The following is a 17,143-nucleotide window of genomic DNA, read 5'->3' as shown; positions in this document are numbered from 1 at the left end:
CAGGTGTCGCACATTGATGCATTTCTGTCACACCTCAGGTCAGTTAGTTAATTCCCAGTTTACAGCAGTAAGACCTTGTGGCCTTAAAGGGTATAGGTCAGACTACACACCGATCCCTGTTAGCATCAGAACAATTGTTATAGTATAATGCTATTGTTCTTCTAAAGCAGCGTAACGTCTGACTTATTAAGAACATGTGCTTTGAGCAAACTGGCCATTCGGCCCCACCAGTCCCTGTCGGCATTTACCCTCCAGACGAGCAAACAGTTCCAATCACATTTATCCACCCTGTTCCAATATCCCATTCCCTTTATCCACCTGTCCAAGCTTGTAGCTGATCTAGTTTCAGCCTTAACCACTAACCCTGAAAGTGAATTTCACAGTCTCAACTCTGTGTGAAGATGTTTATCCTACCTTCTGTTCTAAATCCCTTGCATTTAATTGTGTATCTATGGCCCCATCTCTTGACCTCTCACCCACTGGAAACAGTTTGTTTCTATCTACGCTGTCCTATCCTTTCATAATTTTAAACACTTCTATCATATTGACCTGCATTGTTCTAGTCCTCCTTTGTATTTGTATTTCCTTATACCAGGCAGCATTCTAGTGAATCTGCATTGTATCCACACTAAAGCCTCTATCCTTCCACATCACCACACACTTACTAACAATGAATTCCATCTGCCACTTTTTAGCCCATTCCCCCATCTTATCATTATCCCTTTGCAGTTTCCTTTTGTCTCCTAAAGAATTAACTGCCCCATATTTTAGTAGGCAGCATAACTGTCAAGAATTTTTTTAAAAATACGCTAGTGTTGTATTACATTGCTCAGAGAATCCAGATCTGACTCTGCATCCAGGAGGCCAAACATGTAACGCAATCCACTTTAAACCATGCAACAGTGATAAAAGCATTTTTGAGGTTATGTTCATTCAAATAATATAACTATAACCATAATACCATTACAGGAAACTTTGGTTTATCCGAAGGTTGTATGTCTGGAATACTCGATCTAACGGCAAAAATCAGGAGCCGTTTTCTATAAATTTTTTTAGTTCTCGTTCTTTTTTTTCCCAGCCAGGCACTGCAAGGTCTGTAGCTATAGCAACAGCTTCAGCTAGAGACGCTTGCAGCTGCAGCCAACTCTTTAGAAGCTGTTGCTAAGCAACAGTGTTTGTTGTCAGATATGGAGATGAAAACCTCCGTATGCTTCAACATTAACTTTGTATGTCCGGCAGTTTTGATAGATCGGCAACACGCCGGTCCCGTCGGTGCGGATATCACAAAGTTTCTTGTATTAAGGATAATTTCACATTGCAAAGTAATACCATGGGAGGAGCACTACTGTGTACAAAGTTGGACCAGTCGACAAGTACTTTGCAATCCTGTCCATACCGTAGTTTGTATTCATTCCTAACTGAATTGCTTCATATTTCAGTTTTCATTTGCACCGGAAGCAGCAGTTCAAGCTCTGAGAACCCCAGGAATGATGAGAGTGCCTAATTTGAAACATTTCAAAACAAGTCTGCCCTATGTACAACATGCACACCGCAGTCCAAAACAAGCATGCTTTTTAACTGAAAAAGGCACTTTTGTAATTTACTCTTCCCCAGGTTTTTGTCCATTCAGTGGGTAGGTAGAATGACCGGAGACCATTGTGGTTACATGTGGCATTTAAAAATACAGTAACTGTTATAAATCTCATCATTCATCAAGAAACTACTCGTGAAATAACGCTGGATGGCCAGCTGATGGCGCTGTCCAAGGAGTATAAATACTCTGACGTCGGCCCCAGCTATCCAGGGACATTTTGTAAGACCGGGAACTAGTGAAGTACAACTAGACCTCCATGTTCTGAAACAAGTTGATTAAAGCCTTGCTTTATGCTCAAACCAAGTGCGTAGTGAGTTTTGTTACGTCAGTAACTCTAATTCAGCTTTTAATCTTTTCTCTTCCACCTCAACCCCTCCCAATGCTGTATGATAGATCTTGTCTTTGTCTAACAGCCTGTTTATCTGTCTATTCCAGAGTGGCTTCACGCAGTGCAGCCCAATAACTCAAGTAACCGATGCTCCAATCCCAATCAGAAGGTTACACGCTCGATTACCAATATTGTCTGTCACTTAAACTCCCATGCCCCAGGTGAGTGAAGCTGGTTGTTTCTTATGCTACAAGACAACATGCTATCAACATTTTGATTTTTTTTAAACTTCATAATTTGATACTGTACCTTAAGGAGCAAATACAAATGAACCTGTTGTAAGGTATATTGCATTTTGATGCATGCAAGGAAGTTTACATTTTAAAAGTGAAAATGAAACGCCTTAAAATTTAGCATTAAATATTAACTAACATATGGGAAGATGATTTGTAAGTGCATGTTGCGTCCAATTTACCACCTGTTTGTAAAAGCAGCTGACTTTTTTAATTTGATATTTTTGATGATTTTAGATAGTATGTTTGATAGCTGGAGTGGGGGAGTAAGCAAAAGCAAGGATTCCCCACACACGTAGCATAAGACAAAGGTTAGTTGGAATGGAGAACTTGATGTATGGGGAGAAATGCACAGCAATCTGGTTGCACTGGGAATAGATGTTCTTACTTAGTTTTTATTTTACTCGCTCATGAAAGTGCTTAGTAAACATTTAATTTTTAGTTGTATGATGTAATTCTCATTGAATTTTATTGTCATTTGGGAGTGCTGTTTTTGTTTTGGGAATAATGGCCCAGATTTTGCTGTCAAAATAACAGTGAGTCTAATGGTACAGTGACTTCAGCTTAACCTCGGTGGTGGGGAATCTTTTAGAAACGATAATCCAGGACAAAATTAACTCACTTGGACAGGTGTGGATTAATTAAGGGAATCCAGCATGGATTTGTTAAAGGCAAATCGTGTTTAACTAACTTGATTGAGATTTTTGATGAGGTAACCGAGAAGATTGACGACGGCAATGCGGTTGACGTGGTGTACATGGACTTCCAAAAGACATTTGATAAAGTGCCACATAATGAGCTTGCCAGCAAATTTGAAACCCATGGAATAAAAGGGACAGTGGCAGCATGGATATGAAATTGGCTAAGTGACAGAAAACAGAGTAGTGGTGAACAGTTGTTTATCGGACTGGAGGAAGGTACACAGTGGTGTTCCCCAGGGGTTGGTACTAGGACCACTGCTTTTCTTGATGTATATTAATGATTTGGACTTTGGTGTACAGGGCACTATTTCAAAATTTGCAGATGAGACAAAACTTGGAAGTATAGTGAACAGTGAGGAGGATAGGGATAGACTTCAAGAGGACATACAGGCTGGAGGAATGGGCGGACACGCGGCAGATGAAGTTTAACGCAGAAAAGTGCGAAGTGATGCATTTTGGTAGGAAGAACGAGGAGAGGCAATATAAACTAAAGGGTACAATTCTAAAGGGGGTGCATGAACAGAGATCTGGAGGTATATGTGCACAAATCGTTGAAGGTGGCAAGGCAGGTTGAGAAAGCAGTTAATAAAGCATATGGGATCCTGGGCTTCATAAATAGAGGCATGGAGTAGAAAAGCAAAGAATTTATGATGAACCTTTATAAAACACTGGTTTGGCCACAACTGAAGTATGGTGTCCAATTCTGGGCACCGCACTTCAGGAAGGATGGGAAGGCTTTAGAGAGGGTGCAGAAAAGATTAACAAGAATGGTTCCAGGGATGAGGGACTTCAGTTACGCGGATAGACTGGAGAAGTTGGGGTTGTTTTCCTTAGAGCAGAGAAGATTGAGAGGCGATTTGATAGAGGTGTTCAATATCATGAGTGGTCTAGACAGAGTAGATAGAGAGAAACTGTTCCCATTGGCAGAATTGTCAAGAACCAGAGGACACAGATTTAAGGTGATTGGCAGAAGATCCAAAGGCGACATGAGAAAAAACTTTTTTACGCAGCGAGTGGTTAGGTTCTGGATTGCACTGCCTGAAAGGGTGGTGGCGGCAGATTCAATTGTGGCTTTCAAAAGGGAATTAAATAACTAACTGAAGGAAAAATTTGCAGGGCTGCAGTGAAAGGGCGGTGGATTGGGACTAGCTGAAGTGCACTTGCAGAGAGCCGGCACTGGCTGGACTGGCCAAATGGCCTCCTACTGTGCTGTAACAGACTTGTTATAGACAGTTTCCTAGTAGAAAAGGGAATTAAGGGTTACGGGGAGCGGGCAGGAATTTGGACATGAGTCTAGGTTCGGATAGGTCATGGCCCTGTGGGTAGCGGAGCGGGCCCAGGGGCCGTGTAGCCTGATCCTGCTCCTGTTTTCGTGTGTCTAATGCTGTTAGATTCAGGAGATAGTCCTGTCATAGTGGATTGGCGGTTAGGATCAGATCAGCCATGATCTTATTGAATGGCGGAGCAGGCTCGAGGGGCCAATTGGCCTACTCCTGCTCCTATTTCTTATGTTCTTATGTAACGATTCTATGATTTTAGTTGAGGAGCAGATGTGCGGTTAAATGCCAATGTCCAAAAGTTGCAGTCCGAGTTGCACTGCTCCGCCATTAGCTTTGCAGAAACGGCATCTCACTGTCTGCCTCACCATTGAAATGCATTGAATGGATTGAAGTTGCTGTATTTGCGTGGTAGATATGAACTAAAATTGCCACTGAAAGTTACGCCTCGTCATTACATGCATAAGTACCCTTTTAACGATGTGATAAATGTTATGACTGCCAATCAACCTCTCTAGCACTGAAAATTAACTATTAAAAGGCCCAGACAAGATGTACCCCAGGTTGCTGTGAGGCAAGGGAGGAGATTGCAGGGGCTCTGACACAAATTTTCAGAACCTCTGGCCACAGGAGGTGCCAGAGGACTGGAGGACAGCTAACGTAGTACCATTATTCAAGAAGGGTAGTAGGGATAAACCAGGGAATTAAAGGCCAGTGAGCCTAACATCAGTGGTAGGGAAATTATTGGAAAAAATTCTGAGGAACAGATTTAGTCTCCACTTGGAGAGACAAGGATTAATCAAGGATAGTCAGCACGGCTTTGTCAGGGGGAGATCATGTCTAACCAATTTGATTGAATTTTTCGAGGGGTGACTAGGTGTGTGGATGAAGGTAGTGCAGCTAATGTAGTCTACATGGACTTCAGTAAGGCTTTTGACAAAGTCCTGCATGGGAGACTCATCAAGAAAGTAAGAGCCCATGGGATCCAGGGCAATTTGGCACAATGGATCCAAAATTGGCTTAGTGACAGGAGGTAGAGGGTGATGGTCGAAGGTTGTTTTTGTGACTGGAAGCCTGTGTTCAGCGGTGTACCGCAGGGATCGGTGCTGGGTCCCTTGCTGTTTGTAGTGTACATTAATGATTTAGATATGAATGTAGGAGGTATGATCAGTAAGTTCGCAGATGACACAAAAATTGGTGGAGTGGTAAATAGCGAGGAGGGAAGCCTCAGGCTACAGGACGATATAGACGGATTGGTCAGATGGGCAGAACAATGGCAAATGGAATTTAACCCTGAAAAGTGTGAGGTGATGCATTTTGGGAGGACTAACAAGGCAAGGGAATACACAATGAATGGTAGGACCCTAGGAAGGACAGAGGATCAGAGGGACCTTGGTGTGCATGTACATAGATCCCTGAAGGCAGCAGGACAGGTAGATAAGGTGGTTAAAAAGGCATATGGGATACTTGCCTTCATTAGCCGAGGCATAGAATATAAGAGCAGGGAGGTTATGACGGAGCTGTACAAAATGCTAGTTAGGCCACAGCTGGAATACTCTGTGCCGTTCTGGTCACCACACTATAGGAAGGATGTGATTGCATTGGAGAGTGTGCAGAGGAGATTCACCAGGATATTACTTGGTATGGAGCGTTTCAGCTATGAAGAGAGACTGGATAGGCTGGGGTTGTTTTCCTTTGAGCAGAGAAGGCTGAGGGAGGACCTGATTGAGGTGTACAAAATTATGAGGGGCATAGATAGGGTAGATAGAAAGGAACTTTTCTCCTTAGAGGGCTCAATAACCAGGGGGCATAGTTTCAAGGTATGGGGCAGGAGGTTTAGAGGGGATTTGAGGGAAAACCTTTTCACCCAGAGGGTCGTTGGAATCTGGAACTCACTGCCTGAAAGGGTGGTAGAGGCAGGAACCCTCAACATTCAAGAAGCATTTAGATGAGCACTTGAAACGCCGTAGCATACAAGGCTATGGACCAAGTGCTGGAAAATGGGATTAGAATAGACAGGGCTTGATGGCCGGCCTGGACACGATGGGCCGAAGGGCCTCTTTCTGTGCTGTCTGACTCTGTGTGGAGTCTCATTTCTTCAGGTAATAATTGTTGTTGGAGATGTTAAAAATACTTTTCTTTTCCCCCTCTTAATCCAAACTTTCTTTCCCTCTCTTTTTTATTTCTCTTTTCTGTACCTGATTTGGCATTGACCTCACCCACTCTAATTTACACTTCTCCATCGTTCCTCCGTTTATTTCTCAATCCTTCAATCTGATTGGTTAAGGAGATACGCAGTTGTTTGCTCTGTTCACTCTGGTCCCAGATGCTTGGTTTCCCTTGCTGGGACGTTATCAGCTTGCACTTTCAACAACTTGCCATACAAAAGAGATAAAAGCAAGGACAAGTCTAACTAATGGCAGACACTGCTAGATTCCTGGCTGCTGAAAAATCTGGGCCCATGCACTTCTGGCTTGTCTCCCTCCCACAGAAAAAAAGTTACCATTTCTGATATTTGTTCAGCCACAGAAACATCGCACTGCTTTTTTTTTTGCTGACTTATTCTATGATGTACAGCTGTCGGTCAGTTTCCCTGCGCCCTTGCTGCTGTAATATTCATCATGGTTTTCTTTATTTGTACAGTCTGGTTGTACTTTGCTATTTCTTCATTATTTTCTCTCAGCTAGTCCATCAATAAAACTGCCCCAACTCCTTTTCTCTGTCATACCTCTACTTTAGATTCTTTTCGCCACCTGTTCGGCGGCCTGGGCCTTGTTCTCTCCCTCACCCCCACCCCAGGTGTTCTTCCTGGCTGCTCGTGCTCACCTGGGCTGACCCTCAACCATAGCCAGCACCTATAATTTTATGGCCTGACCGGTCAACCTCAGTCATCCCAGGTACTTCTGTTGTATACATTTTATATTTAGTCAATTAAGTTTACAATTTATTTGTATTAATAGTTGCATCTACATGCACATCCTATGTCAACTTTTTTAATTATAAATTTCCATGTCCATATTTGTAATGGAAACTGCCTCTATAAACTTTTCACATTGTAACCACACCTTCCCCGCCCTCCATGGTGGCACTGTAGCAGCTCAGAGTCACCTCTCCGTTCCTCAGCTTGTTCTGCAGGGAAACTGGTGAAAATGTGAAACTCGCTACCACATGGTGTGATTGAGGCAAACAGTATAGATGCATTTAAGGGGAAACTAGATAAGTACATGAGGGAGAATGGAATAGAAGGATATGTTGATAGGGGGCGATGAAGTAAGGTGGGAGGAGGCTCATGTGGGGCATGAACACCAGCAAATGCATCTGCTTAAAGTATATTTCATTTTCATTTTGGCTCACTGGTAGCTCTCTCACTCCTGTGTCAAATCAAGGCCCTGTCTGGTGGTTCAGCTGGATGTAAAATGCCCTGTGGTCCTTTTTAAAAAAAAAAAAAAAAAAGAAATTAAAAGTGGGGAGTTGTTATGGCCAGCATTTATCCCCAATCAGCAACACTAGACCAGATTAACAACAACAACTTGTATTATATAGCGCCTTTAACATAGTAAAACATCCCAAGGCGCTGCACAGGAGTATTTTAAGACAAAACATTTGATACTGAGCCACATAAGGATAAATTAGGGCAGGTGACCAAAAGCTTGGTCAAAGAGGTAGGTTTTAAGGAGCGTCTTAAAGGAGGAAAGAGAGGTAGCGAGTCGGCCAGGTTTAGGCAGGGAATTCCAGAGCTTAGGGCCTAGGCAGCAGAAGGCACGGCCGCCAAAGGTTGAGCAATTGTAATCGGGGATGCTCAAGAGGGCAGAATTAGAGGAGCGCAGATATCTTGGGGTGGGGGGGGGGGGCGTTGTGGGGCTGAAGGAGATTAGAGATAGGAAGGGGTGAGGCCATGGAGGGATTTGAAAACAAGGGATTAACTGGCAATTTATCTCATTTATTGTTTGTGGCTCTTGCTGTGTGCCAATTGGCTGCCACGTTTGCCGACTGTATACTTCAGAAAAGTACTTCATTGGCTGTGTAGAACTTTGGGATGTTGAGTACTAAAAAGGTGCTATATAAATGCAAGTTTTTTTTTGTTCTAGTGTATTTTTCATTTCATAAAATATTTGAGCAACGATATATAAATATATTTATACAACTATGTAGATTTCTAAATGTTTCCATATTAATTAGAAAGAAAGAACTTGCATTTATATGGCACCTTTTACTAAAGCCCCAATCCACATAAATGACCTTGATTCAGAAATGCAATGGAAAATGGTTAAATTGCAAATGATTCCAAATCTTTAGGAGAAGGGGGAAGCAGTTGGGTATAATGAAACAACCGAGGAACTAGACCCAATTTACAATGGGCAGAGCTACTGCAGATGAAATTCAGTACAGATAACAGCTAGATGTTGCACACTGGAAGTGAAAAGAAAGGGGCGGGGGTGGGGGGGTGGGGCGCATAATTAATGGATGGTGCCAAATTAGCCAAGTGAGAGGCTGAGAGAAATCCTGGAATGACCGTCACCTCAATACTTACATGTCCAGTCATTGCAGAGCAGCAATGATGAAGCACCTAGAATTATAAATGACCTTGCTAAATTGGTGGAGTATGGTCTGAAGCAGTCATGCCCTTGTTAAATACCTTGGCCCAGAAATTCTGGTCTCCACGGGTGAGTATGCACGGGGTACTCACCCGTAGGCCCAATGGAAGTGCCGGTTTCCTGCATGCACTGCGCATGCGTGGGAAACCGGCACTTCCATTCCCCTGAAAGCAGGGGTTCAGAGGTCGAACGCGTGCGCAGGAGAGGCTGCGCGTGCGCATCAAACTTTGTTTTTTTTTACAGGTTTTCCCGGGAAGGTAAGCCTGCAGAATTTAGAAATGTAAAAAGCAGGCGTAAGGTGAATTAATTAAAATTAAAACATTTTTTCCACAGGTTTATTATTTTTAAATACTTTAAAGCAAGGTAAGTTTATTTTTAGCCCCGTTAGAAAATAAAATTATTCTTTTCAAAAATTTAAATTATTGTTTAAAATAGTTATTTCATTTAATTTATAGTTTATTTTTAAAATGTGATTTAAAAAAAAAAAAAAAAAATGTATTTGAAGATTTAGTGATGTTTTGTAAGAAGAAAGGGCCCGTAGTATTTCTAAGTTTGACAGCACTTCCTGTCAGACTTATGAATGGAGCATTCCCTGCTCCGATTGGCTCCCCATGGCCCACGTGATCTCAGGGGATGCATCAAACTAACTGCGCCCCTGGGATACGCAAACACTGCGCACAGGCAGCTGGACCAGGCCTCGGATCGGAATTCCACAGGAGCCCAGAGCTCAACGGCCGGCGCGCTAGGTAAGTGCAGATCGGGGGCTTGCACCCGCGGGAAGCCCCCGACCCGAATTTCTGGGCCCTTGAGTACTGCCTTCAGCCTTAGTCACTGAGGTGCAAAGGAAATGTCCAAGCCTGGCAAGTATGCAGGAAAGGGCCTTAAGGCTGATCCTTCATGTCTGGACTCAAGTTATGGGAAAAGACTTGTAAAATTGGACTATACAGTCATGAATGAGGTGAATAAGAGTAGACCTTAGAGGTATACAAGATATACTAATTGGAATAGAAAAGGTTCATCCGGATCATTATTTCTAAGTTAGCTAGTAGCTGTAGGGCGAGGGATACAAGTATAGATTGGTAAAAGGCAACATTGGGACAAATGACATGCAGCACTTCACATGAAATGAACTGGAATGGATTTCCAAGTAGTAGAGGCAAAAACGGAGGAGTCACTCAAGTGGCTAGATGATGGGATAGTAGTGCCAAGGTTTCAATGGAAGGAAGAGCTAGATAGCTTAATGATCTCCTTCACCTCCACTTGTATTTGTGCTCAATTTGTTTTCCTGTTTCTATTAAAAGGTGTCAGCCGTGACTCAGGGGTAGCCCTCTTACCTCAGAGTCAGAAGGTGGTGAGTTCAAGTCCAACTCCAGAGACTCAAAATCCCAGCTGACGCTCCAGTGCATTACTGAGGGATGCTGTGCTGTCGGAGGTGCCATCTTTCAGATGAGACATTAAAATGAGGCCCTGTTTGCGCTCTCAGGTGGACGTAAAAGATCCTATGACACTCTTTCGAAGAAGAGCAGGGGAGTTCTCCCAGTGTCCTGGGCAATACTTATTCCTCAAACAACAACACTGAAAGAGCTATCCAATTAGTCCCACTCCCCTGCTCTTTCCCCATAGCCATGCAATTGTTTCTCCTTCAAGTATTTATCAAGTCCCTTTTGAAATGTATTATTGAATCTGCTTCCACCACACTTTTCAGGCAGTGCATTCCAGATCATAACTTGGGTTTTAAAAAAAACTCATCTCCCCTCTAGTTCTTCTGCCCATTCCCTTAAATCTGTGTCCTCTGGTTACCGACCCTTCTGCCACAGAAACAGTTTCTCCTTATTTACTCTATCAAAACCCCACATAATTTTGAACACCTATATCAAATCTCCCCTTAACTTTGTTGAATTAAAAAAAAATACCGTTTGTGCATCATTCACTTGAGCAGTAATAAAGCCAGCTTTTGGTTCTGGTTACAACACTTTTATTCTTGCTACAGCACACACAGTAGTTACGCAGACAGGTTACAATTAAATGTAGATATGCGCTCCTTACATAGTACTACCAATTGTTAGTGGGTGTAAACTATTTATACATTTCCATTGGGTGTTGCAGAAAGTCCTTTCTGTCCCCTATTGGTCCCTTTTTTATTATTGCAGTACCTTGTATGGTACTACTCTTCCGGCGGTTTTCCTTCATGTCCAGACTTGCCTTTTCCTTTCTGTCCATGAATCAACATCCCTTACTTACTATTTTTTTTTTCCATCTTCGTGGGTTACTTCTTAACAAAGGTTGTTGCATTTCCCTAAACTGGTGGCCACCCCATTCCTCTCATTTAACTTGCTATTTCTCTACCCTTCCTTATATCTTCTGTCCTTATTATCCTGCAACATCTGCAAGGTGGGTTTTTGTGAGATTCTAGTTCTGTGGATTATTGACTCCAAACTGAGGGATAGAGAGGGTATATAATGTCCGATATGTGGAATCCCTTGGATTGCCTCGTCTTCCAATGGTAATTTCAGTTGGACGTATGAACATAAGAATTGGAGTAGGCCATTCGGCCCCTCAAGCTTTCTCCACCATTGAATAAGATCATGGCTGATTTTCTACCGCAACTCCACTTTCCTGCATTATCCCCATATCCCTCGAGTCCCATAATATTCAAAAAACGATCGATCTCTGTCATGAATATATGCAGTGACTGAGCCTCCACAGCCCTCTGGAGTAGATAATTCCAAAAATTCACCACCCTCTGAGTGAAGAAATTTCTCCTCATCTCGGTCCTAAATGGCTGTCCCCTCATTCTGAGACTGTGACCCCTGGTTCTAGACTCCCCAGCCAGGGGAAACATCCTCCCTGCATCTACCCCGTCGAGCCCTGTAAGAGTTTTGTATGTTTCAATGAGATCACCCTCATTCTTCTAAACTCTAGAGAATATAGGCCTAGTCTACTCAATCTTTCCTCATAGGACAATCCCCCCCATCCCAGGAATCAGTCTGGTGAACATTTGTTTCACTCCCTCTATGGCAAGTATATCCTTCTTTAGGCAAGGAGGCCAAAACTGTACACAATACTCCAGGTGTGGTCTCACCAGGGCCTGATATAATTGCAGTAAGACACCTTTACTCTTCTATTCAAATCCTCTTGTAATAAAGGCCAACATCCCAATTCCTTTCCTAATTGCTCGCTGTACCTGCGTGTTAACTTTGTGATTCGTGTACAAGGACACCCAGGTCCCTCTGAACACCAACATTTCCCAATCTCTCACCATTTAAAAAATACTCTGCTTTTCTATTTTTCCTACCAAAGTGGATAACTTCACATTTCTCCACATTATATTCCATTTGCCATGTTCTTGCCCACTCACTTAGCCTGTCTATATCCCCTTGAAGCCTTTTTGAATCCTTCTCACAACTTACATTCCCACCTAGCTTTGTATCATCAACAAACTTGGATATATTACATTTGGTCCCCTCGTCCAATTCATTGATATAGATTGTGAATAGCTGAGGCCCAAGCACTGATCCTTGCGGTACCCCACTAGTTACAGCCTGCCAACCCGAAAATGACCCGTTTATTTCTACACTCTGTTTTCTGTCCGTTAACCAATCCTCTATCCATGCTAGTATATTACCCCCAATCCCATGAGCCCTAATTTTGTTTAATAACCTCTTGTGTGGCACCTTATCGAATGCCTTTGGAAAATTCAAATACACCGCATCCACTGGTTCCCCCATATCTATTCTGCTAGTTACAACCTCAAAATAGTCTATAACAGATTCATCAAACCTGATTTCCCTTTCATAAATCTGTGTTGACTCAGCCTAATCCTATTATTATTTTCTAAGTTCCCTGTTACCACGTCCTTAATAATAGATTCTAGCATTTTCCCCACTACTGATGTCAGGTTAACTGTTCTGTAGTTCCCCATTTTCTCCCTCCCTCCTTTCTTAAATAGTGCGGTTACATTTGCTACCTTCCAATCTGCAGGAACCGTTCTACAATGTATGGAATTTTGGAAGATGACAACCAATGCATCCACTATCTCTATAGCCACCTCTTTTAAAACCCTAGGATGTAGGCCTTCAGGTTCAGGGGATTTATCGGCTTTCAGTCCCATTAATTTCTCCAGTACTATTTTTTTTTACTAATGCTAATTTCTTTCAGTTCCTCATTCTCGCTGGACCCTTGGTTCTCCAGTATTTCTGGGAGGTTTTTTGTGTCATCCGTGAAGACAGACACAAAGTATTTGTTCAATTTCCCTGCCATTTCCTTATTCCCCCCTATTTCTGCTGTCTTAGCCTGTAAGGGACCCATGTTTACTTTCGCTAATCTTTTCCTTTTTACATACCTATAGAAGCTTTTACAGTCTGTTTTTATGTCTCTCGCTAGTTTACACTCATTCTAATTTCCCTTTTTCAATTTCTTGGTCCTCCTTTGCTGAATTCTAATCTTCCCACTCCTCAGGCTTACTACTCTTTTTGGCAACATTATAGGCGTCTTCCTTTAACCTAATACTATCTTTAATTTCTCTCATTAGCCACAGGTAGACCATTTTTCCCGTGGTGTTTTTATTCCTTAAGGGAATGTATATTCGTTGCAAATTATGAATTATCTCTTTAAATGTTTGCCATTGTTTTTCTACTGTCATATCTTTTAATCTAGTTTCCCAACCTACCTTAGCCAACCCGCCTCTCATACCTATGTAGTTTGCTTTGTTCAGGTTTAGGACCCTAGTTTCAGACTTAAATAAATCACTCTGACACTCAACATAAAATGTTATCATATGATCACTGCTCCGCAGAGGCTCCTTTACTACAAGGTTATTAATTAACTCTGTGTCATTGCACAGTACTAGATCTAAAATCGCCAATTCCCTCATAGTTTTCTGGATCAGTATGTCAAGAAACCTATCTTGAATGCATTCCATGAACTCTTCCTCTGCACTATTTATGCAAATTCGGTTTGCCCAGTCTATATGAAAGTTAAAGTCCCCCATGATTACTGTATTACCCTTGTTACACGCACCTCTAATTTCCTGATTTCTCTTTGCCCGACAGTACAACCACTGTTAAGGGGACTATCGACTACTCCCACTAGTGTTTTCTGCCCATTGTTGTTCCTTAGCTCCACCCAAACTGATTCTACATTTTGTTTTTTCAAGCCAAGATCCTTTCTCCTTACTGTCTTTATTCCCTCCTTTATTATCAGGCCTACCCCTCCTCCTTTTCTATTCTGCCTGTCTCTTCTAAAAGTCAAATATCCTGGAATATTTCGTTCCCATCCACGTCTCTGTAATGGCTATTAAATCAAACCCATTTATTTCTATCTGCGTTATTAATTCTGTAGTGTCCATGTGTAGATAAAGACACTGAAGACAGGAGTTGGTTCATAGGTATTTACTAAGCAAGTCTGGGGTGGGGTTCTAAAGGATATACACAATACACAGGCTTATATAGCCCAAGTGGCAATTACCGGCATTACGCACACCTGGGGCTCTTAAAGGCACATACACCACAATTGCTCTTAAAGGCACATACACCACAATTCCTCCCCTTCTAGCTAACTAGTACATCATATTTTAAGTAATTATTAATTACATGTTATATGCAAAATAATATACATTGCTGTATTAATTAATTATAAGTTAGTCTCTCAGGAGGCTTCCTGACTCGGTCCGGATAACGCCTCGGGGGTGTAGTAGTTTCTGGTGGTATAGTAGGTTCTTCTGGCAAGGCTGATTCGGCTTGAAGGCCAGTGTCGGGTTCATCGGGTTCCAGTATCACCGGATCGGAGGTAGATATGGGTATCTCTACTTCATCGTTAGATGTATAGAGTGGTGGTGTGGGTTGTCCCTTTTCGGATGACTTGATGATTTGGTCAGCATGGCGCCTTATTATGCTTTCTCCGATGTCCACGGTATACATCAGTGGTCCTAGTCGTGTGCAGATAGTTCCAGGCTGCCATTTCTCGGTACGGTAGTCCCGGGCCAAAACCGGTTGGCCTATCTGGAAGGCCCTAGTTGGCCTTTCATTCATGCCCTGAAACTGCCGGTTCTCCACGTCCCTTCGGATGTTGGGCTTGACCAAATCCAGCCGGCATCTTAGGTTTCTATTGTAGAACATCATGGCGGGAGTTTGGTTTGTAACCATATGTGTTGCATTCCTATATGCAAATAAGAAGTTATCCACCTTGTGCTGAAGTTTTATGTCTTCATTACCCATGGCCTTTATGGCCTTCTTGAAGGTCTGGACAAATCTTTCAGCCAATCCATTGGTGGCGGGATGGTATGGGGCGGACGTGTAGTGCTTTACCCCATTGTTCTTTAAGAACTTTCTGAATTCTTCGGACACAAATTGCGGTCCATTATCAGAACATATCTGTTCCGCAGCCCATTCCTGGCAAATATGGTCCTTAATACTGTGATGGTTTTTTCCGTGGTGGTGGAGGACATCTTTATTACCTCCGGCCACTTGGAGTGTGCATCAACTGCGATTAAGAACATTGAGTCCATAAATGGACCAGCAAAGTCGATGTGCACCCTTTGCCAGGGAGATGAGGGCCACTCCCATGGATGTAGAGGGGCCTGTGGCGGAGCATTTTGGACCTTCTGGCATCCTAGGCAGCTCTTGGTCATGTCTTCGATGTCTCCATCGATACCTGGCCACCATACAAACGCCCTGGCTAGGTTCTTCATTTTCACTCCACCCAGATGCCCCTCGTGAAGCTCCTTTAGCACTTTATCCTGGAGTTTGGGTGGAATCACCACTCTGGATTCACACATCAAGGTTCCCCGGCACACTGACAACTGTTCTCTTTGCGAGAATGCTGGCAACAGTGGTTCGCCATGTGCTGGCCATCCCTTCACTGTTAAATCGTAGACCCGTGAGAGAGTAGGGTCATTTCTTGTCTCCCTTTCAATGGCAGAATTTGTCACTGGTAGACATTCCACTATGGTAGAGTGGAATATCTCTACTGGGTCTACTGTAGGTGCCTCTTCTATCGTTGGCAACGGTAGGCGCGATAAACCGTCAGCATTCCCATGCTGTTTTGACCCTTTGTATTCAATGTTGTATTGGTGTGCTCCTAGAAAAAGGGACCACCTCTGTAGTCTTTGTGCCGTCATAATGGGGACACCCTTTTTAGGGTTGAATATGGAGATGAGGGGTTGATGGTCAGTCAGTAAGGTAAATTTTTGTCCGTGTAGGTAATGGTTGAATTTCTTCACTCCCCATACCAGGCTGAGTGCTTCCCTGTCTATCTGGGCATAGTTACGCTCAGCTGAGTTCAATGAGCGTGACGCAAAAGCTATCGGCCGTTCCGAGCCATCAGGGAATCTATGGGACAATACCGCTCCTATGCCGTAAGGGGATGCATCGCACGCCAGTCTGATTGGTAGTGATGGGTTGTAATGAGCCAAAACTTTCTCGGATGTGATTAAGTCTTTACATTTATGGAAGGCACGTTTACAGTCTTCGTTCCATTTCCAAATCACTCCTGTCTGTAGAAGATCATTAAGAGGGTGTAGAATAGTTGATAAGTTCGGTAAAAATTTATGATAGTAATTTATTAATCCCAGGAATGACCTTAATTGTGAAACATTTTCAGGTGCTGGGGCTTTTATAACTGCTTCAATTTTTTCATGTGACTTATGCAACCCTTCCTTATTAATTATGTGGCCACAATATGATACCTGATTTTGGAAAAATTCGCACTTGGGGCGATTTGCTCGTAGGCCCCGTTCTTTCAGCCTAGTGAGCACCTGCTCCAAATTGGCAAGGTGCTCGTTGTCGTTTTCTCCTGTTATAAGGATGTCGTCTAGGTAGCATTGAGTCCCCGGAATCCCTTGCAGGACTTGCTCCATAGCTCTTTGCCAGATAGCTGGAGCTGATGCTATTCCAAAAACCAGTCGATTGTACTGGTACAGGCCTTTGTGTGTGTTTATTGTGAGATACTTTTTAGAGGTCTCCTCAACCTCCATCTGTAGATATGCCTGTGCCAAGTCAATTTTCGTGAAACGTTGCCCTCCGGATAGTGAGGCGAAAATATCTTCTATCCTCGGAAGAGGATACTGTACCGTGTGAAGGACCGGGTTTGCAGCCACCTTAAAGTCCCCACATATGTGAATTTTTCTCTGTTCCTCAGAGTTATTTTTCAATGCTTTTTTCATGACTGGAACGATGGGTGTTGCCCATTCGCTCCAATCTATTTTGGATAATACGCCTGCCTTTTCCAAATTCTCCAGTTCTGCCTCGACTGCCGGACGTATTGCGTATGGCACCGGTCTTGCCTTAAAAAATTTGGGAATTGCTGCATCTTCCACTTTTATTGAGGCGGTGATGCCTTTCAATGTTCCTAGTTTCT

General features: G+C 42.9%; 1 long non-coding RNA gene across 1 annotated transcript in view; it reads left to right on the top strand.

Moving 5' to 3' along the window:
- Positions 1–14,105, top strand: part of LOC147117505 (uncharacterized) — a 47,024-nt gene extending 32,919 nt beyond the window's left edge. The window contains exons 2-4 of the long non-coding RNA XR_015078458.1: positions 2,030–2,143; positions 6,933–7,090; positions 10,090–14,105. This is a non-coding gene — a long non-coding RNA (uncharacterized LOC147117505). The remainder of the gene's footprint in view (positions 1–2,029; positions 2,144–6,932; positions 7,091–10,089) is intronic.
- Positions 14,106–17,143: the final 3,038 nt, after the last annotated feature.

This window comes from Somniosus microcephalus, chromosome 5 (assembly GCF_052327205.1).
Source record: "Somniosus microcephalus isolate GS21.2 chromosome 5, FLI_Smic_1.0, whole genome shotgun sequence".
NCBI classification, from domain to species: domain Eukaryota; kingdom Metazoa; phylum Chordata; class Chondrichthyes; order Squaliformes; family Somniosidae; genus Somniosus; species Somniosus microcephalus.
Note: the sequence above shows the minus strand (reverse complement) of the source record. Positions and strands in the feature narration are given on the sequence as shown.